The sequence below is a fragment of the Paramormyrops kingsleyae genome, chromosome 16 (genome assembly GCF_048594095.1).
Source record: "Paramormyrops kingsleyae isolate MSU_618 chromosome 16, PKINGS_0.4, whole genome shotgun sequence".
Taxonomy (NCBI): Eukaryota; Metazoa; Chordata; class Actinopteri; order Osteoglossiformes; family Mormyridae; genus Paramormyrops; species Paramormyrops kingsleyae.
Window position 1 is genome coordinate 16,621,100 of NC_132812.1, and position 21,700 is coordinate 16,642,799.

The 21,700-nt window shown below is 44.4% G+C and overlaps 1 protein-coding gene across 1 annotated transcript in view; it reads left to right on the forward strand.

The window, feature by feature from the left end:
- The first annotated feature begins 4,106 nt into the window (after positions 1-4,106).
- Positions 4,107-21,700, forward strand: part of bcl9 (BCL9 transcription coactivator) — a 103,249-nt gene continuing 85,655 nt past the window's right edge. The window contains exon 1 of the mRNA XM_023828887.2: positions 4,107-4,470. The gene's annotated coding sequence lies outside the window, so the exon portion shown is untranslated. The remainder of the gene's footprint in view (positions 4,471-21,700) is intronic.

The window sequence follows — 21,700 nt, forward strand, 5'->3', positions numbered from 1 at the left end:
CAGCAGAGGACACATGCGGGGGTAATATCCTCGAAAGGTCACTATACCACCCGACACACAATGGGCAGTTTAGACGTGTCAGTTAACCTACACTTATTTCCTGGCACATCAGAAGGAATACGGAGACTCTCTCTCAGTCACATACACACACACACATCATCTGAATCCTCAGTCTTGGAGGTGGGAGGTAATTTCTCAGCAAGAGCTCAACATACGACTGCTCCTCAGCGATTATTAAATCTCATCTCTTGTTCTAATTCTTTGTGTTAGTATTCAAATTCTGTAAAGTTTGACTGACCCCTGTTGATAACTACTTTTCACCTCCTTTCGCAATTGCCCCAAGTTTATATCGATGATAATTATCGCACCCGACCGAGAAAATGCCCTTTGTATCACAGGGGACAAATGGATAACCTGACTGAGAATCCATCGGCGATTCACAGTGTTTTAATAACTCCAGGTCAGTGCTGATAAACTGGAATGGGTTGCGTGTTGTGGTTTTAATTCAAACCAGGATCCCTGGAGAAAGAATTCAGAAAGAACTGTTTTCCAACATTCTGTACGGGTTGTACAAAAAACAGAACCATTTCGCCGAAAGGTTATTTTGTTTTCTGACAGACGAGGAGGATATTTTACAATAAAAAGTGATGTTGGAATGAACAGAGAACACCTTGTGCATATTTTAATGTCATTTGCAGTATCAAATAACACCATATTGTGCGATGCGCTCCTTAGATTTAGCTGGTATTATGTAATACACGCACCACTTGCAAAATTAATTAAACATCGTGTCAAATGTAATTATATACACATTATATACTTTTTTGAATCACTTCAAACGTTTCAGGCTTTTTATAGAGGGCAGGAAAATTGTTACTATCTGCAACTGGAATAATCAGGTTTTGTTTTAATGGAGTGGTAGGAGTTTGGGTTTGGGATAAAAATGACCACTTATCCCAATGACACAGGAGTAACTGAATAATAATGCCAAGTCACAACGTTTTGTTATCTCACCCGGTGTCAGTGATGAGTAATAATAATGAGTTTCTTTTTGATGGAGATTGTATTTCACCGCCGCAGTTAATGGACACGCTGCATAATGGATGCCCGTGAATAGGTGGCAGCAGGCGCTATTCTTCTCGCTGCCTGAGCCCGTCGGGCCCCTCTGCCTCCTGCTCCTCTCCTGCCGCCTCCCCCCGTCCACCTCCTCCCTTCCGAGGTGGGGGGGGGGGGGGGGGGGGAGCTGGCGAACGGGCGCCGCTGTCCCCAACACGCGTGCGTTACAGTGACATTAGAGAGTGACAGTGATTCAGATCCCTTCCCGAAACAGATAATGGTGCAAAATATGGATTGTCAAAAAATAACTCACGGTGCATGCAAAAGCGATGCAGTTTTATATTCTACTGAAACACAGAGGAATGCAAAGCAAATCGGAAGTAGAGGCTTCCTCTAATTAAAGTAAAACGTCTCAGTAGCACTGTTCACGATATTTGCAGGACATGGGTGGGCACATATGGTCCATTAAATTAGAATCCACAACAATAACGTTTAGCGCGAGGAAGAAAAAACGCGAGGCGTCTTAACACTACAATACGCACTGCAAACCACAGCTAGATTTACTTTACAACAGTATAATTTACCGACAGGCTAAAAGATGACGAGAAAACAGATATCTTGGATCTGTAATATTACGTGACAAGATGTAACGTGCATATTGATACTGGCGATCTCGATTTAAATATTTATTACATATCAAGCGAGAAATGCTTTCAATGTGCTGTTGTTACACACACAATAATCTCTGGTAAAATAAAGTTCACACAAGCACGGCTATATTATGGTGCATTTGATTCCACCTCCTTGCTTGCAAACCTAAACGGCTGTGCACAGGCGAGCTTCTCTGGAGTTCAGCTTATGGTCTATTTTTGGAAATGCAATACCTTCAACCACACCAGCAGCAACAAAAAAATCGAGCTGCAGTTTAAATAAAAATAACATATCTAAAGGGACAGAGGGAGTCTAAACCCCGGAAAGCCAATGCCTCTGTTGCAAAAATGCTATTTTACAAAAAAAAAAAAAAAAACAGTAGTGTAACGTGACATCTTGAAATAATGAAGGTATCGGTGTGCTCCCCTGTCCCGCTGCCTCAATAGTTTAGCTCCATTTCGGGCAACGCAATCGCATCCAATTCTCAATGGAAAGCCGCTCAGTTGCGCCGCCCCCACCCACCCACCGCTGTCTTTAATCAGTTAGCCGCTTGAAAATTTAACCCTTCCCCTTCGCATAAATGCCCCGTTTCCCCCCTTTCCCTGCCCAGGTTTTGCCCCTGCGATTTTGCAGGCAAACCAGAAAAAGATCGAAAAACGGGTGACAAATCAGATGAACCCAAAATATATCAATATCACAGTGTTTTGGCGATCTCTAGTCCTGATGTAATTATCCGCGGAACATGCCCGTTGTCGGAATATTATTACCACCATTACGCGGATTAAATGTATTTAAAATCAGAAATGAGAATTGGCATGGCATTAATCGAATGTATTAGATTTAAATTTATAAACGCGAAAAATACGTTGTTTCTACGTTGAAATCAAAGAACATGTTTGGCTGTATTTTGGCGTTTTGTTTTGTTCTTTTGTAACTTCACCAGATTTTTCTTTTCCATAGTATGTTCAGAAATAGCAGATGGAAATCTTGCAGCGTCACCGTCTTTCATTAAATCTGCCTTGATTTATTTTCCAGGCATACATCGAGATTATAAAATGTGTCCCTTTTTTCATAATCGATTTTCAGAACTGTACGTTTTGAATACCAGGTCTAATTGGCATGGAGTAACGTGCATTTTTACCCCTCAACGTCGACACCTCGGATGAATGGCAAAATGGGTTTTATTTTGATCTCATTTGACATAATGATCCTTCGGCATACTCACGGTGCAGGTTTAGCTGTAAATAAGGGAATCAGTCAGGTACATCTGTCAGCTACGTGCTGCACAACGCTACCCACTGGGGTTTTTAATTGGTGGATCCCCGAAAATACACTCCTCATATTTTTTCCATCCACCCCCAGTGACAAGCCGCCCAGCATGTTTACGAGACACAGTGACGAAAAACCGCGTCACTCTTAATGAAATCTTTGTATTATCGATTTACACTACCCTCCCTCTTGTTTGCTTCTGGATTACGTTTTGTTTTCGGTCCCTTTGTTATGTGGCATTTTAAGGTTTCACTTTTATAATTATCTCCCCTGCAGTAGGTGCCACATACTATTTATTACATTTGTGTTTGCCATGCAAATAGGATTGCAGGCAGTTGCTCACTCTGCAGCCAGAAATCAATGCTGCAATTAGAAGACGTTGCAAGAGAGAGGGGGGGAAATGTCCAAAGAAGGATAGCTATGTACAATGCACACAGACATGTTTGGACGCAAAAAACATGTGAGCCAAACTTGATGCTTTCCCGCGTCTATTTAATTATTTGCATTCTATTATTTATTTATGCATCTATATGTCGATTTATTTATTCTGGCAGACTGAAGAACCTCCCATGCACAGATTAACTCTGTGAACTGTGCGATATTTATGGCTACAGCAGTTAGAACCACTCTGCACTGGAACTTCTGCATCTTCTGAGTGTTTGGTTTTATTGTTCCCCACCCTCCCTCCATTCCCTCCTCCCCCCCCCCCCCCCAGCCATGCACACCCTGGTTAAGAGACAAGGACAGTGAGATAGATGCGGTCCCTCAACCCCAAACACTTTCGCTCTCTGTTTGTCTCACTGTCTTTCTTTTTCTTCATATTCCCGACTGTCTGCTCCTCCTTTTTCTGCGACTGGTCTCTGTGTTTCTCACTAGGACAGTGGCGGCTAGTTGCCTAGCCCCCCCCCCCCCCCCCCCCCCAAAAAAAAAATCTCCCTCGTGAGCTGCAGCTATTTGTGCTCGCATGTCAGAGTTAGGGAGTCTCACATTCTGAAGGAGAGGGGGGAGAGAGATGGGGGTGCAGAGGGGCGGGTGGCAGGGAGGGATGGGGAGGGAGAGAGAAAATGGGGAAGGAGGGGGGGTGTCTTGTTTGTGGCTTGTCAGCAATTGCTTGAGACATGCTTCCCTTCCATGTGTGAAAGCTACTTGGCATGAATGCTGGACCATACCAAGTGCAGGAGACCTTGGAGGGGGGAGCCACAAGAAAAACAGATCAGACTAGAGCAGACAATAGGCCCCTGAAGTGTTCCCCCCAAGTTGCTTTGATGTTGTCCTGGTGTCTTGATGCTAAAGGGGGCCAGGGATTGCAGGGAAAAGGTCTTTGTGTGGATGTGTGCATTTTTTCCCCAGCAGAACAAAAGAAAAAGGAAAAAGAGGCAAAAAATACAAGAAAGAAACAAGTAAAAAAAAAGAGCTCATAGATGTTTTTTTGCCTGTGCATGTGAACGACAGAAGGAGAGAGCGAACGAGAAGGCAGCAGTAGAGGCTAAGAAGGTAAGAGCAGGAGTCTGATTCGTCATCGCTGGATGTATTGTTGGAGGTTTGAAAGATGTAGCTAAGCATCACTGCTGGTGCTCAGGATGGGGGTGGCATGTTGGATACCTCCCACAATCATTTGCTGTCTGGCTAGAATTTGTTTTTTTTTTTGTGCATGCATGTCTGTATGTGATGGCATTAGGGGACGTGCTGAAAATGCTGCTGCTTAAACAATGCTTTTGCTTTCTGTCAACTAGAAAGTCCTGTCACCCCCCCCACCCCACCACCCCAAAATTCCCCTTCTTTTTAAAATAAGACAAATTGCAGGCCACTGGATGGAAGTGCTGGGCTTGTTGCTGGTTGGCAGAATGGTGAGGGGGAGGTTATGTGTGTTTATGAGATAACAAGACCTATTTTGTGTCACCTCTATTCATGATTGAAACTGTGTGCATTTGTGATTTGGGGGAGGGAGAAGATTCACGTCGCTGGAGGGGGTGGGGGTTCGCTGCGATTCAGATTATGTGTCTGTCATTGGACAACTGGCAGATTTCACAGAGTGTGAAGCTGCACAGAACACTGGACCTCACTGTTGCTAAGTTTCTTTATTCAAGCTTTATGCTTCATTTATGCTCTGGTTAGGGGGATTTAAGGGAATTCTGTCCCATATCTTTCCGGTTCTACTCCAGTACCAAGGCTGTGGTTTGGCAGGGATTGAGGTAGATTTTTGTTAGCCATTACTCAAAGATTGATTTATAGAGGTATTTTTGCTTATTGACTGCTTATAGTTGAAAAAGTATCGGATAGTTAACTGCATACCGGTCCCCAGTCCCTCCTAAGGAGCGCACTGATTAATGTTACTCATCCCAAATGCTTGCTTTGTTATTAGGATTACCAATTTTTTTAGGCCTATCATCTTTGGCTGACGGTATTTCGGTATTTGGCATGCTGTGATTCCTGGGCTTTTCTGTGCTGTGATTGACCGCAATTATAATAATAATGAAGACAGTACCAGTTGTTATGCCTTAGGACTGAGCAAAGTGGAATTATAAGTAATACTATATATATATATATATATATATATATATATATATACACACACACACACACACACACACAACTTACGTAATCTGGGTCTTTCCAGTGTGAATGCTGCATGTTTAAAAATGACATTTTTTACCCTTATATGTTGTCCTTGTTTATACCCATAACCAGTTACAGAAAATGAAATCTCTTTTTAAAAAAATGACACTTTAATACCACTGATGTGTTACTGCAAAGTTAGTACTTATTTCGAGCCGATAGATGGAAAGTCATTACTTCCAGTCGAACATGCAGCTGATCTTCAAATGAGAGCCGATTCAATAATTAAGAGTAAAATAATTTAAAACTATTATGACATTCTCCAATAATAATCGCCTACAGCTACTCATACTTTCTCAGTGATTAGTGTGGTTAAGAAAGGCCAGTTAGTGACAGCAGGATCTATCAGACTCTTAACAAGCAGTGGCTGGGGAGGTTTAATGTCAACAATGCACCAGGAACCTACCCAAACCCTACCTGACCATCAACCAGAACTCAAGAGGATGGTGATGCTTTCATTCCTCACAGGCACTAAAACAGCAGATTCAGCGAATCCCCATCATTTCGAACACATTGCACTCTGCTCCATAATTATAGAGAGTATTAATGATGTAATGAGAGCATGGAAATATGAGTGTCTGCTTCTGGAGATTTCATCTCCCATGTGCCTTGCAGAGCCCACTGGGGCGGCAGAGTGGGGTAATTGTGTGGGCGGTTGGACCCGTGATCCAGCCGGGTTGCTGAACATCAGAATCTGTTTGCCTTTGTGCCCTTGGCAGAGCAGTATAGGATGGCCTGCTTGCATTGTGGCTGTCACCTAAGAAGATGATCACATACTGTAACGTATAGCGCTGTGCCTCTTGAGACTAAACCTAGATATAGTTGTTTCAGAACTTCTTGTTTGTCCTTGTAGTTTTTAAAACTTCTACACTGATTCTGGATCCCACCATGAATCCATCAACTCAGGAACTCACGTATATCCATGTTGACTATACCAAGACCTTCAGCATTAGCTACACCAGGGAACTTTCTCTTTGTTAAGGCTTCCCATGAAGTTCAGTTTAAATAGCTGACAATCTAAGAGTATTATGACAAAAAGGGTTCAACGGCACTACCTCACAAAAGCAGTCGTACTCTAAAAGAAATTATCTGCAATTACATGTCCCTTCTAGCTGGACAGAGTTTTGTATCTTTGAGATATTATGTCCGAAGCCCCTTGCCTGGATATTCTGATTTGCTGTCTTCTTTTTCACAATATTGTAGCTTCAGAACCTACAGACCTATTACTGCGGGGATATTTTCATTGCAGGGACTTTCAAATGGACGGAGGTAATACGCTTGCAATTGCATCCATAGACAGTGGCAATTTCTAAGCTCTCTGCTTTTTGATGTAGAGTTTTGAGATTTTTTAAAAATTTCATTTATGCCGAAATGACACAGAGCAAGAGACTGTCAGTCATGCGTGGTTACTTCACAAGCCATAATCAGAGGCGCAGCCAGTGTACCAGAGGTGAATTACCGGAGAAGAGAGGCCGCAGAGAATTAACAAATAGCTTGTGTGGGCAATAATTCATATCCTGCGTGTAGGTAGTTTCCTCTGTTACAGCTACTTGTTCATTTCATGATACTTGCACGCTTAATCGGAATTGACTTCTCATAATCCACAATTAATTTAACATCGGAAAGCCACGTGTGTATAGTTTGTTGGTGCCTTAATGAGTTATACTGTATATTACCAGAGTGCCGCTAATTCAATTCATTAAAGCATAAAGCATATACAGATCTTACATGTAGATATATAATGTATATATGAAAAAAATGGAATGATGCTTTATTTGCACAAGTACATCAACATTTGTGGGTTTTCAAAGATCCCATCTGGATCTACTTATAGAGTTGCGAGCGTAGCTTGGTACCCGAACGAACAGTCTGGCCATTTCTACGGCACCCCTGGAGGAATAAGAGCCTTGTGCAAGGGTCCAATGGAGATGTGGCTGCTCTGTCAAGGATGGGATTTGAACCAATGACTTTCTGCTCAGAGGGACGGGAGCCTAACCCACTGAACCACGCACATAGATATGGATATATAGTTAGAGATGTAGGTGGTGTGAAGTGAATGATTCAAAGCCATCAGAGCAGCTTGCTCACTACAGCAGCACCTCTCTCTGCCACATTAGCTGGCTGGCGTTCCATCAGTCAGGTGGGACGACTGGGTCCCTCTCTGTTTCATCGCCATGTGGTGACGTCCGCCGCTGGCGGAGCCCCCGCAAGCCCGTGGGTGGCATTGCACAGAGCCAAACAGAGCCTCCTGGGAAACGTTGTCCCCCCAGAACTGACAAGGGTGCAGGGTGTGGATGAGAGTCCCTCAATGGGATCCACTGCTCGTACCAGATAGGGTGAAAATGGAAAGTAAATAAAGAAAATTGGAGAGGCACAGAAGTTAATTTATGCCAGGCCCGGGCACTGATGCCCAGAGCGTCTCAGTTGGTAACATGATATTAGAGGACTTGTGGTGGCCATATTCGAGCGCCGTGTCTCTGCAGGAGAAACACCAGTATCCACAAAGACGGCATCTGTCGAACCCAGCAGCCGTTCCCCCAATGCCGTTACACAAATTCACTGGCATCATCAAAGAACAAAAAAACACCATTTCTTGGTGTTTGCCCTTCACAATCAGCTTCTGTATTCATTTATTTTACACCGAAAGCAAGAGCATTTTTGTGCACAGTGCTAAACAAAGGCACATATTTTTATATATATTAAGGCTATATATGTATCTCAGCATTGGATGTCACATAAATTAAAGGGCAAAGGTACACAGTTATTTTAAGGTTGGGATTAGGTTTGCTATGTGATGTGTGAAGAGAGCAAGTGGGTTTGTTGCCCAGTTATCTAATGCATAAATCATGTCTACATAACAATGAACGTGAAGCGTCTACTGATAAAGATAAAAACCACTTTGCACAAAGCATTTAGTTAAGTCAGTGTGTGGCTTTGAAAATGCCCACATGCATTCTCACAGCATGATACACTTGATTGGCTAAAGTAAACAGCAGCACTGACGTCATTTCTCAAACACAAACACACCGATTCCATGTGTCACTCTGATTATTTCCTGGCTTTTTTTTATATATATAACTTATTTTTTTATTTACATTTCGCATCTCCGGCCTGGCTTTGTCTGCTGCGGAACAAATGGAAATAAATTTGAAGGTGCATATTGCTAACCATTGTGAACGGGTAGGGGAGGGGTGTTGGTTGGGGGCGGATGGGGGGTGGTGAATCTCCCATGTTAAAAAGCACATTTGTATTCTGGGCCAGCCGCAGGAGAGGACTGCAGACTACAGCGAAGCGGGAGGCAGCAAAACGTTACGCGACTGACGGGCACTGATACGTGACTCTGTCGCGTCACTTGCAGCCACGCTACCGGGGTGGGGGGGGCGTAAAGCAAAAATTCTTCCCCCTGGCCCATTGGCTTGTGGATTTATTATCTGTAATCATTTATTCTTTACATACGCTAATGTAGTTACTCTCTCAAAATGATTCGCCTCGAGATTGTCCCGCAGGCAAAATGAAAATCTATAAAGCAGAGGCTCGGATTGTGTGATATCCTGCTTCACCCGTGCTGGAAAAAATGTACCGCTTCCTGCGACACCAGTTTGCAGGTGCTGGTGTAACTGGGCTCTACGAGAAATGGCTGCCGAGATGGATTTGTGGGGCTGACATGAAGTTTGGAAAATGTATTAGAAAGATCACCCAAGCACAGGTGCCTGATACTTAATGCATTTCTGGAAAAGAAAGTGCAATTTTACACAGTATGCACTACGGTTGGCTTTAGTCGTTATTGCCATGACATTCGTGACACAGGCATTTTCAGGTATTCTTGAGTTCAGTCAGTGTATATGGGTCACAGTCAAAGAAAGTCCTGCAGCCATTATGGAGCCCATACATAACGTGTAGGCAGTTTGGGTAAACACCTCATAAGTTGAGTTTTTCATATGCTGGTCTTTTCATTCAAAGTTCTACTGATAATGGAGAGTTCGCAGCAACAAACCGTCACGGTCCCCAGCGACCCGGAAGGGCAAGGACGCTCAGTCATGCGGCAGACGTCCTTCGACGCGGTGTGCAGTACGCGTGTTAAGTGTTCATCCCGAGCAGATGTATTCAAAAGACACATTCAGGAGGCTGGGTAAGTTACAGGACCTGTCACTGTGGAGTGGATTGTTAGCGGGGGTACAGTCGATCCGTAGGTAGTGCTGTTGCATCATACCTCCAAGGTTATGGGGGGATTTTGAATCCAAAATCCACTTTGTGTGTGAGGGGTTTGATTCTTCACCATGCTCTCTCTCTATGATGCACGGATTTCCTCCTGGTACTCTCTTTTGCCCCTGTAGACCAATGACATACAGGAAGGCTACCTGGCATCTCTGCATTACCCATACTGCACGACTCTGAGTGTGAGAGTGTGTGTGAGCCTTGTCTATGGTGCCCTGTGCTGCCTGGTATAGGCTATGGTCCTGATACTAGGTACTAGATAAGTTTTTGGAAAATGGACAATCTATAGATGAATCGGCTGAAAATTGTCATGATTGTTAAGAAAGCTTGTTATGTAACTGAGTAAGAATGTGGTCAATATTTTATGGGAAATAAATTGGACGATCATTTTTTCTTACGACCATAAAAACAACATGTATACACACAATCTAAAGGGGATTGTATTGCAGTCTATCCAGTTTTTCAGAAGCATGAAGAAATAAGTCAACAGAAAAGAATCACTATGGCTCTATTGCGAGTAATATTTTATTTTCATGTGCGCAAATGTATGGGTGGTGTGGCACGTTTGCCTGTGAATCATGGGTTGTAGGTTTGAGCCAAGGTGAAACCAGGCAAAGCGCTTTTGAATACAGCATGAGCCTCTGGGCCAGCCCCATTAACCCTAGCATGGGGAATCCTCCGTCCCTGATGTGTACAAGTGGAGGATGAACAGTTGCATGGACACAAAATCTCAGGTTCTCCATGGCTGGCAGGAGAATGCCAAAGGAACCTTCTGACAGGTGAGCTAATCCAGGTGAACTGGCACACTGTTCTTAAATGGAACATCTGAGTGGTTTGTGTCTGCTTGCACATTGGCTCATTCCAATATTAACCCTACTTAGCAAGCCTCATCTGTGGTGTCCAGATAGATAATCCTCTGTTTCATTTACATGACTCTCTATCAGGAGAAAGAATCTCTTAGGCAGTGTTTATGCTTTGCTTTTTTAGTGGACACTTTTACCTAAAGTGCATGTTGCTGGACCCAATTCTGCCGACCCTGGGATTCAAACCAGCAGGTCTTCCAGTCACAGGAAGTGTCCCAACCGGCTGGGCCACATAGCACCCACATGTATGATGACATGGATGACACATATGACAAGAAGAAAATGGATAAAATCTCATAGTCTGGTGCTGCTGGTGTTAATTGTGCGCAAAAGAATAGTAGTAGAGGACCTCTGTGGATATGATTAGATACAATGTGTAAGACAGGTGTTCTGCAAAGGTAACATGACTCCCTGGAAGCTCCCGCTCTATCCTCACACCCAAGTCAACAGAAACATCTTAATCTCAGCTCCTTACTGCCTGCTCCATCACTACAGTGTCCGAAGTCAGGGAGACAAAGAGGAGGAAAACACCCCTAAAAGTGTTGGGTGTTAATAATTAGACGCCTCCACACCAAGAAATCATTTAGGCAACAGTAGTATGTCCAGCCCCTTTCCAGCTGACTACTGAGGATGAAATGGCACCGGCCTCACTGCCAAAATGTCACTCGAGTTTGGTTCCATCTGCAAAAAAATTTGAAACACTTATGATGAAAATATTGAGCATGTAAGTTTTTTTTTTTGCCCCCCAAAACCTGAGGTGTCGTAATTCACTGCCACGCGACTGGCCAGTCAGCAGTCCGGGATGGGCTGTCCATCACCGGCAATAACCAGGAAGTAGGAAGATTGCAGTAGGTGTCCCGGCCTTGCCACTCTGACAAACTTGCTCAGGCACAGGAGACAGGGAGCAGGAAGGAGGCAGGTCTATTCTTAGGCCCGTCCCGGGGGGGTGTGGGGTGCAACAGATGTGGCGTGACACCAGTGAAGATTACCTCTCTAGACTCCCATGGCCTAGATACAGGATGAACTGGGTAAAATCCCCCCACCCCATCCAGGTTGACTTTGACTCACTGAAGAAACCCAAACCTCAGAGAGTGAGTCAGCCTCATCTAAGGCAAGAATTATATTTCAAATGTTCACATTTTGCCCTGTCTCCAGAAGCCACTCCCATTCTCCATGACTGACGACAGGGGTGCATTTCAGCGAAAACTTTTCAAAACTCTGAGCACAGAATATTCCGCCCATCTTCCATTACTCCTTTTCCAACGCTGCGGCATGATCAAGCCGGACCCCATGCCAGGAAGCCCAGGGTGGGGAGCCCAGATACATCCGAGACAGGATGCTATTTCATCATGGGATATGTACACAAAGGGCATATTTTTGCATATATTGATTGTCAACAGTAACAGGTTGTGAAGGCAGGCGGCTTCTAGAACAGCATAATAGTAACAAATTTCCCCATGAGATCAATAATGCATATCTATATGTATCAAATAGACATGCTGGACAGCAGAATTTAATCAAAGGACTTTATTTAGAAAAACTAACACGAAATAGACTGGCATCCCACCCAGGCTGTCTTGGGCCTTTTCTGTGCTTCCTGGGAGAGGTTCCAGACTGGATTGCACTCACAAGCAGTTATGGATGATGGATGGGTAACAAACTGAACGTGTGGCCTCTGAAAACGATACAGATTCAGCTAAAAATGACCATATTATGCTCAACGGTGCCCAAGAAGAAAAAAAAAAGCATGAGGACTTGCCTGTACACACATGAGGAAGTATTTTCCTAAACCCCCCCCCCCCAACACTTCTCTAACATCTACCCAGCTGACCCCATTTAAAACACAACCAAGGCATTTAGCAGAATCAGGGTCAGCTGGGTTTCATTAACCGGAGAGTCTGTGGACACCGGAGCTGATGATCAACCAGTACGGAGAAGTAAGGGATCGCCAAAGCCTTGCTCTGTGTCTCTGTTGGGCTTCCTTTTGTCTGTTTCCAATTTACTTCCAGAGTCGTGCAAAAACAGTCATGCAACTGACCATTTGTGCATTTTAAGTAAATGAGAGCACGAGCAGCTTCATTTGAATGTTTTCGCAGTGATGTATTTCTGTGCGGTTACAAATGCTCCCAAAGTATTCTTGAGCGAATCGGGCAAATTACCGGAAGAACCCCGGACCTCAACACGGAACGCAAACCAACGTCCTACTGAGTGCCTGTGTGCGACAGGGCGGGCGTGCGAGTGTGCAAGGAAAGGAGCTTCAGGAAGGAGGTTCATGCACATGACCTAATAACTGTGAAAATTCATGAACTCATAAGGGAGGAATTTCTGGTGTTTGGCTGGGTGGGAGTCATCTGAGGAGTTTGGCCTTGGTCTCTTTCCTTGTCATGTTAGTGTGAATGAGGAGGACGGAGTGAGTTCATAATAAATAAACGACGGTTTATTTTGCCAGGCAGTTAATTCTGTGCTGATATGCTGCAGAACTAAAATTATCACTCTTTTCTTCAGCTTGTGTTTATTATCTTTCCACTTAATCAATAAAATGTTACACACGATGCCCCTTCTCTGCATACATTCCTCATAATAATTGTTAAAGATGTGTATCTTCTCTTTTGCACCCAGTATTAACTGTGAAAAATCACCCTTCCTAAGTTCTGGAGTGATATTTTACAGGATCTAGGTACTGTGGTGATCTCTGCTTTTCTTTAGTGCTAATGTTATGAAGGAAAAGGAGACAAAGGGAAGATGTCAAGGACATTCAGACATCCCTGGCTAGAGTGACATATGGCCCAGAATTCATTGATAAAACTGAACTATCGGTAGCGTTGCTTTGACCCGGTGCTGGGGCGGCTCAGTAGGTGACATTTAGACCCCCGCACCCTATGGCTCCTACTAGTGATGCACCGATAATGGAAATTTCTGGTTATTTCAGAAACTGACACTGATACTGATTGTTTGGGAGGCTCCGCTTAAATAAATTTAAAGGGACAGTCCACCCAAATCAATTAAAAAATGAATTACATTACAATATGAAAAAGCATTTATTTTTTGGTAAGAAAACACCAAGAACAGCAGTCCCAGAGCAGTACATTTTATTACTGTATGTGCCTTATATATTTATACCATTTATCCCAGTGAAGGGCTGATCATCAAGTGTGATAAACTCCGTAATTTTCCAAGCAATATATTTCAATTTTGAATTCAATCTGAATTTTCTTTTGCTATCAAACGCTTGCATTACTGATGGACTGGCCTTGTTCGGCGGTACTGCAGCCTTTTTTATTGGGACAGATTTGTTCTTAAGAAACTCTTCATATTCTTCACTGTCTTGCCTTAAGGTGAGCAGTCAAATTTGGTGTGTTGAAATGTGTATGAGTAGATTCTCCTGTTTGCAAAATGCATTTCGAATGATGTTAAAATAATTGCAAACTGCAAACATTTTTTCTAACTGTTTAGTACGCGGGTGTGCAAAGCAATACGGTCACCATCTTAAAGAGGATTATCGGCAGTAAATATCGACTCATTTTTAACCATTGGCTGATGGCCAATCTGTTGCTGTTTTGGCTGATACTGATGGTTGGCCAATACAATTCATGCATCTCTACCTATATGTGAGTTAGCTTTGGGTACTCCAGTTCTCCTCCCAAAGTCCCAAGAAATGCAGTTTAAATTAGTTAGTCTAAATTGCTATTAGTGTGTGTGAGTATGTGTGTGTGGGTCCCCTGCTTCACACACTCTGCTTCCTGGAGTATCCTGGAGTATATTTCGGGCTCCCTAAAATCCTGTGTAGTATATGTCATGATGGAAAATGAATGAATAGATGTAGAATGGTCAGAAAATGAAGGTACTGGGAATGTAAACCATTGTCCCAGTAATACCAGTGTCAGGCTACGTGTCACACTTTATTCTCAAACAAGGAAGTTGACTCAGTCTCATTTGACCCTAAGGTGCTCCCAGCTGAAGAAGCAGCTCTATGTTGTAATGGTAATTTTAATAGTTTGGCAGATTCATGGTATCAGTAAGGCCATCGCTGCTCGCAGTAATTCCTTCCCCCATACGCACAGGAACTGCCAGATAAACCAGTCACCTTCGCTGGTGCTGCCGCTGCAGCTGAAAGAAAGCCTTTGTGCCATTCCACTCTAACTTGGAGAGGCTGTTTGTGGGAGAGATCACTTATCTGTTAAATGGATAAATAGTGAAAACCAGAGAGAGGAGGTCTGTTGCCATGGCGTCGTTGGCTGCATCCTTTTGCTGAGGATGTCAGATGAAACGAGAACTAAGGCAGAGTTTGTGTGTCCTGCTACTGGCGGGGGGGGGGGGGGATACTTCTTCAATTCCTGCTTTGTGTTTCCAGAAGATGGAAAATAAGCACAGGGTCAGGGATGCGGGCATATCGCACTGCGAATGAGTAAAGTCCTCGTTGGGGCCATCCGCTGCATTAGCACGTAAGGGCCTGTCGCACCGGGGCATTCGTGGCGGGGTGTCCGGATGCTTCTGGAATTACAGCGAGGCAGCTTTGAGACCCATCCATTTGTGTTCTCACGTTCCTGCGTGAGAGTGCCTTCCCACAGGGGGGGAGGAAGGCATTTTGAGGGGGGGCAGCTTGTGCCCAGTGCAGGAAGTCAAGCAGTCTCAGGACGAAGTCAGAGGCAAACATGCAGATCTGGACCAAAGTAGATTAAATCTGATTCTGAAGCTTATACTTACCTACTGGATTTATACATAGAGATTAAAACGGCGAAAGGTCAATCGGCCGGTTCCAACCATAATTAAACTGGTCTCATTTCCGGTCCCTAAATCTTAAAAAGATCAATCTAGGTTTTTTAATGTAAATATCAATTTTATATTAATTAAAACACTAAGGTATTCGCACATTACCTTTATACTTGAAACAGTCACATGGGTTTTAATGAGAGGAGCAGTGTGTGTGTGTGTGTGTTTCTGTGTGTGTGTGTGTGTGTGTGTGTGTTTTGTGCACATTTGTGAACCTCAGGTTTCTCCCGTTCATATCACTGGTCGCTGAGGATGTGACTTGTGGGGGAAGTGAAGGCGGGGGTGTATACAGCTGTGTCCCCCGCCCCGGGGGGTTGGGGCGTGTGTGTGTGGGAGGGGGGGACTCACAGGCCACCACTGGGGAGTGCACAGTACAGCCCCCTACTCGCGCTTGCCCTGGGCTCTGTCTGGGGCTGCGGTGGTGATCGGGGACCTGCTGCTTCCTCCCGCATCTGTAAACCTCATTTACATAGAGGCATCTTCAAATGGCGTGACAGTATTACTCTGGATAAACTGAAAAACAGATAACTGACGGCTTCGTAGTGAGGTTCAAGTGATGGACTACATAGAATCAGAACCAGAATTGGTGCAGATTGGTGTGCAAGGCTGGACTGGATTTTAGGGTCCTCCGCAGTAAATTGTTGGCCCACCTAGAAAATGCCAAATGCCCAGTCCAGTCCTCTTGGTTTGGCTGTGTTGAGTCCATCTATAATAGCTTTGGACAGTCAAGCCGGCCTCTGATGATGATGGTGTGGAACAGAAATACTCTTTCTGTATGATGTGACCAGTATAAATGTATTTCCCATGATTTTACAGCAATAGTCGTTCTGGAATATTCCATCACTTAAAAAAAAGGCCTGGGATGAGCGTCATCCTTGATGCACAAGCAGCCATGTGTCTGGGTGTTCGGCAAAGACTGAAATGGATCACGCTGGCCTCAGTCTCGGCTCACCTCCAGGGGAGCGTCCCCGTCTATGACGAGAGTGACGGATAGATTTGTGTGGGATGCCCGATCAGGCTGCAGAGACAGTGCTGGGGTGGGGGGACAAAGAGATACACAAACCTGCTCAAGTGTGTCCTTCGATTCAAAGCGGAGGCCCGAATCCTCGCACAGGAAGCCCTGCCAGCTCCTCCCATCTGTAGGCAACAGCAGCATGGAGTCGGCAATCTGCCCAGGGAGAGGGGGATGAGAGAGGGAATGAGTGCGTGTGTGTGTGGGTGAGGGAGAGAGAGAGCTCCCCAAAACGGTTTGTCACAAGATAAACTCAGTTCTGCAGCCATTCTGTGTCACCGCCGGTCTCCCCCAGTAGAGCCTCATCGAACCATCTGCAGACGACTGAGAGTAAACTCTACCACAGTGAAAAGAAGAAGGAGGGAAGAAAACCCTTCTGTTTTATTTTTGGATATCAAGCAAACACCTAGAGGAAACCAAGGTCTGAAAATGGTGGACGTGTTCAAGGAGACGCGTGGCAGTCTAGGGAAGCTCTTTGCCGTCACGCTACGGGGGTAGCCTGCTGCTGTGGTAAACACCTTGGTTTGTGCTGCTGCTCCTTGAAAAGCCAACATTTGTAGGCGGCAGAATGCTGGATCCAAAAAAGATGCTGTAGATATTGATCTTGAAATATAGGCTTGTGACTAATCTGTAGTTCTCACGTAAAACTCTCGCCTGTCCGTGACTCTTCGAAAGGCCCTCATACCAGCACAGTGTGCTCAGTTCCACAGCATAAAGTGTCCTTTCATTGCACATTTAGGTAAATATAATGTCCTTCTTTCTTTTTGGGAGGGTCCTTTTCCTTCAAAATGGTTTTCTGCTTTTCTCAGTGGACTGAGGATCAGTCGGTCTTGTGTGAAACATGGCCGCAATAATTTACGTTTCATATGTCATATTTAAGGTCATTGCACATACACAGTTTAGAGTTTTTTTTCAGCTTAGGGATTTGGATAGCATTCCATGCTCAGACTGATAAGGTTTTTTTTCCCTTCAACCACCACCACTGTGTAGCACCCCACCCCGATGATATGACGGCAGGTGGATCATGGGAAATGTAGTCTGCTGCGAGGTAGACTAACTATTTACTCCCGGAACACTTTCCTTACTTTCCTTGTTTGCTCGTGATAGGTTTTGTCAGATTATGTGGAGAAGCCTCAGCTGAATAACCTCAGCTTGAGCAAAGACCACTGTGTAATGGTTTGTGTATCAAACTACAGGCAAAGTGGTTCAGGCATTTTTTTTCCCTCCAAGTCTTCATGGGGGAAAAACCATTTCCTCTCCACAACTTAATGATACCCTCATAGATCAAGAATAACAAGTAAATTAAAAGTTCTGGTTGAATGCGATGATTTAATTGGAACACCCTTGTGATGGTTAACACCTGTTTGGTAGACGCGGCATTACGGAACAGGAGGAAAGTCATTCAATTTGTAGGAAGTTGACGTCCTGGTCTGTCCATCTCCCGTATCTGTGGCCTCAGCCCTCGTCTTTAATGAGCCCGGTGAGGATCCCATCTCCATGCCTGCCTCCTGGGTTGATTGGCTCGGCCCGATGCTGATTGCACAGGCCCTGGACCCCGCTGGCGCACACCGCTTGCATCAGCAGAGATTTACACTTTCGCCTCGCCGAGAGGATCTCAGCATGGGCGAGGAATCGGCTTCCTCAGCAATGCCGTGAGCGTATTCGCGCGCAGCGTGCGGGTCATGAATGTGTAAGCACTTTTACACGCGGCTTGCGGGAAGCTGAATGTTCATTTAATCACACGTTGCATTGTGTCGCTAGTCTGGTGCTTTGGGCTAAAACGTTACTGCTGCTATGCTTGTTAAACCATCTAATGAAACTACTAAATATATGAAACAGGCTTAAATAATTTTTAATGGTTAAAAAATATTGACTAATTAACTTTTTAGTTTAAGATTTACTGGAAAAAGTGGAATATGTTCACAATGACTGGATAAGCAGTGATGGATAGAAGCTGAAAACATAGCAGTAGTTGTAATTAGTCAATATATGCAAAGACTCAGCTTAATTTCTTTAATTGCATTACATATTGTAATCATGACTATGTGGTTTACTGTCAGGTTTGTAAATAGTCCCAAAATAGCTGTCATTAGTGGGAACAAGTAGGAGGCAACAGTTAGGAGACAGAAACAAACTCCAGTGCGCACTGTCAGGAGACAGTAAGAAACTCCAGTGCGCACTGTCCATTTCCTCTGTTTACCGAGGCATTTCTGCTTACTGGCTGCTTGTATTGTACTGGCGAAAATCCGCCCTGTCATATGATTATTCCTTATTTTTTTTCCTTTATAACTTACTGTGCTGCTACTCAACTTCCATCAGAGTCTGTTTCCCATTTTCCTGCTGTATTTTATGGTTCCCTTACATACTTGTTTTTTTTTCCCTGTGCAGCTACCCTACAAATCTAACATGGTTATGATTTTAGAAATTTGAGCTGAAGAGCTAGAAGAGAGTGAGTGAGTGAGAGAGAGGGAGGGAGGGAGAGAGAGAGAGTTATTGTGCATGCAGTATAAACATGCACTCTCAAAACCAGTAATGATTTTGAATTATACTTTGAAAAACAAAAAATATATATTTCTCCTTTAAGTGCATCTCCCACAATTTTTAAACATGTTATCAATATGAAGGATGGATCAGTATTGACTGGAGTGTGTGTGTTATGCATGTAACACACACAGAGATCTGTACTCATATCTTTGTGGGGACCGTCCATTCATTTCTAGTAGCAAAACTCTAATCCCAACATGATGACCTTAACCCCTACCCAGCCCTAACCTTAACTATAAGTAACCAAACAAAATAGAAAACTTCTTGCATTTTTAGTTTTTTGATTGCAGTCACAGATCTTTAAATTGAATTTCCAGAACCAAAAAAATCCCCACAATGTCGAAATAACAGCTTTTTATCACATTGTGGGGACATTTGGTCCCCACAATGTAATTAATGTATATCTGACTCCCCCCCCCCCCACCACACACACACACACATACTGTGACAAAGCATTGTGTCACACCTCCTTTTCAGAGACGTGGGCGATTATGCTTTGTGGCCAGCATATCGATGACACAGAGGAGGTGACTCATCAGCAGAGCCGTTGCTCAGGAGGAGAGGAGCGACGGAAATGGAGAGGCGTGTTGGGGGGAGGGGGGGGCAGTGAAGAATTGTCTGGCCTGACTGCTGTTTATTGGTCCACGGATGCTTCTGGAAGGATCGTAATGATTCTGAGCCCGTGCAGGCGAGGCAGGGAAATCTCGGAGTCTGTGCAAATGCAAAAAGCTGGCGTTCATCTTCAACGACGCCGCATTCTCCTCCGGCTGCTGCCGCTTAATCAGTACACCTTGCCGCCATAAATATACCTCGCTATGGTGCACTATTACACAGCTAATGATGGGAGTTTTGCAATCAACATGCAAGCTGAGTTCACAGCCAGCTTTGATACAGCAGCTTGTATGTGTTTGCGTTCGTGAGATGGGTGGTCCGTCAATTTAACCAAGGAAAGTTGATATTCCACCAAGCCGTGCATTAAAACATTTGTCCCGTAGAGGCTGGTGCTTCTCAGTGCACCATCCCATTTAATCTGCGGCTAAGGAGCCGTCTCACACAACCCAAGACAGAGAGCCAACGCTATTAAAAATGACAGGAATTAACTGGGGTGGGTTGACATCTGTTGACCATTAATTTAATTTTTCTTTGAAAGAGTCACATTTTGGAAGACTTTCGACTAGCAGACTGGCTCTGTCTAGCATGGGTGTGAAGGACACCATTTCTCACAGGAATCATTGTTTCATAAATGTGAAAGGCATGCTATTTGTAAGTATTGTAATTTGAAATGATTTTTTCAGGCACCTATCGGGACAGCTACTGTGGTTATAACTTCTTGGTGCTGTCAGGTTATATCAGGAACTGAATTTCACACTCTCTCTCTCTCTCTCTCTCTCTCTCTCTCTCTCCTACACACACACAATTCGTCACACAACCTTAGCAGGGAGACGGTGAATCTTGAGACTCAACTCGAAACATAATATTAGGGGGGATGCATACCTGCGGTGCAGTCAGGTAGAGCCCCCCTCCAGTTCATCCTTGCTCCTAAAGTCCATGGGCACAGATAAAAATTGGGGGGTAAGGGGGTGTCACTGTGTTGCATGTTTGTCTCCTTCTTCCCATGTCTGACATAGGCCCCACATGACCCTGAATAGGACGACTAAGTGGATGGAGCATATCACAGCACAAAAAAAAAAAAACATGTCAACAGTTCAGCGAGAAGTGACGATTTTCATTTTCTGCTTTGTTGACTTGTTAATTCAATGAGCGCATTTGTGAATTCAAATTGGACATTCATGCCTTTTTCAAGAATAACAATTAGCTTATAATTAAACAGGAAGCTGGAAAGCATCACTTTCGCAAATAGTTTCCGCAGAATATGCAGTCTATACAGCGGCTTTTCCCAACCTGGTCTTCGAAGAGCCCCAGAGGGTTCATGTTCCCTCCCAGCTACCAAAACGTGGACTGTTTGGGGTCCCCAAGGACCAGGTTGAGAGAGCTGCTTAGAAAACCATGTTAGGCTCTTCATCAGTGGCTCAGAAGGGCTCCAAGGTGGGTCCAAGCAACTGGAGGAGGTGGGACCAAGACATCTTATTGGTTGGTCCTGCCTCTGCTAGCTGCTTGGGCCCACCTCCCCTACAATCTGATTGGTTATCTCACTGAACCAATAATTCTTTTTTGTTCTGCTCCCAAAACATTTTTTCTCTAAGTAAAACTCACATGAGCGCTCAGCTAGTAGCCCTATAGCCTCTCTTCTAGGAATGCAAGTTCAAGTGGTTTTCTCCAACAATTCAAAAAATTTAAATGATTAATATGGGCATCTCATCCAGGATGTTCCCCACCTCTTGCCAAATGCTTCCTGGGGAAAGTGCTTAGTGAAAATACATGGTGGATGGATTTATTCCACCAAATGGAGTCCTTTAGATGTATGAGCGGCGAGTACCTTTGCAGACTATGGACAAACTGGCTCCAAGCTCTCCAGTTGGGCAGTCGGTGTTATTAGGGTTAGTAGACAGGGTCGCCCAAGCCCAATGCAAACCCATTAGGGAGTCTGAACCCATGTGTCAGTCTGCTGTGGTAGGTGTTTGGGCCAGACGCCACAGGGTGTCACACATGCTGAAGGACACGTCTCAGGAAGGTCATGCTAGCGGCTGGGCAGGATCGGGATGAAGAGGTTCTGCCGTCTGAAGGGTCGGTGCCGGGCCTCAGA